We start from the raw sequence: 558 nt of genomic DNA, 5'->3' as shown, positions 1-558 counted from the left end.
AGAAAGATGAGGCATTCTGCTTCCACAACGATTTACCACCTTACAAGCCCTATGAGACAGTTCTACTCTATCCTACAGAGTCATTATGAATTGGAAGTAGCATGATGACAGTGGGTTATAAAGAATGTGTAATCTATCCATCCACATAGAAATATTTTTAAAATATGTTTATATTACCATTAACCTATAGAGTTGACCCAAAAGTACAGATCACAATTTTATATGCCTATTATTTTTAAGCCTAAGACCCCCAAATTTTTGCCATACATTAACTGTCTCCTACAATTCTAGGCTTATGATACCTTGAATATGCAGGGTATTTGCATATTTGTCCACAAATACAACCCCTATTTGAGCCTACATCGAAATGTGTTGCATTTTCCCCTGTGGAACCTATGAGTAATAATACATTAAATTTGTTTTATGGCCTTCTTGCATGAATCTCACTGTTTTGTGCAGCTCCTGACAGACCATCCAAGACATACACGGGCCTGTTTGGGTCAACATTAATATAAATATAACATTTATATTTATATATATTTTATGTATTTATATATA

At 33.7% G+C, this 558-nt stretch overlaps 1 protein-coding gene across 1 annotated transcript in view; it reads right to left on the bottom strand.

Moving 5' to 3' along the window:
* Window positions 1-558, bottom strand: part of LOC103212728 (cilia- and flagella-associated protein 47) — a gene marked incomplete at its 5' end in the record, with an annotated part of 285,428 nt that overhangs the window by 143,862 nt on the left and 141,008 nt on the right. The gene's annotated exons all lie outside the window — the stretch shown is intronic.

This window comes from Orycteropus afer, unplaced genomic scaffold (assembly GCF_000298275.1).
Source record: "Orycteropus afer afer isolate SDZICR_OR568_19922 unplaced genomic scaffold, OryAfe1.0 scaffold01079, whole genome shotgun sequence".
Lineage (NCBI taxonomy): Eukaryota > Metazoa > Chordata > Mammalia > Tubulidentata > Orycteropodidae > Orycteropus > Orycteropus afer.
Note: the sequence above shows the minus strand (reverse complement) of the source record. Positions and strands in the feature narration are given on the sequence as shown.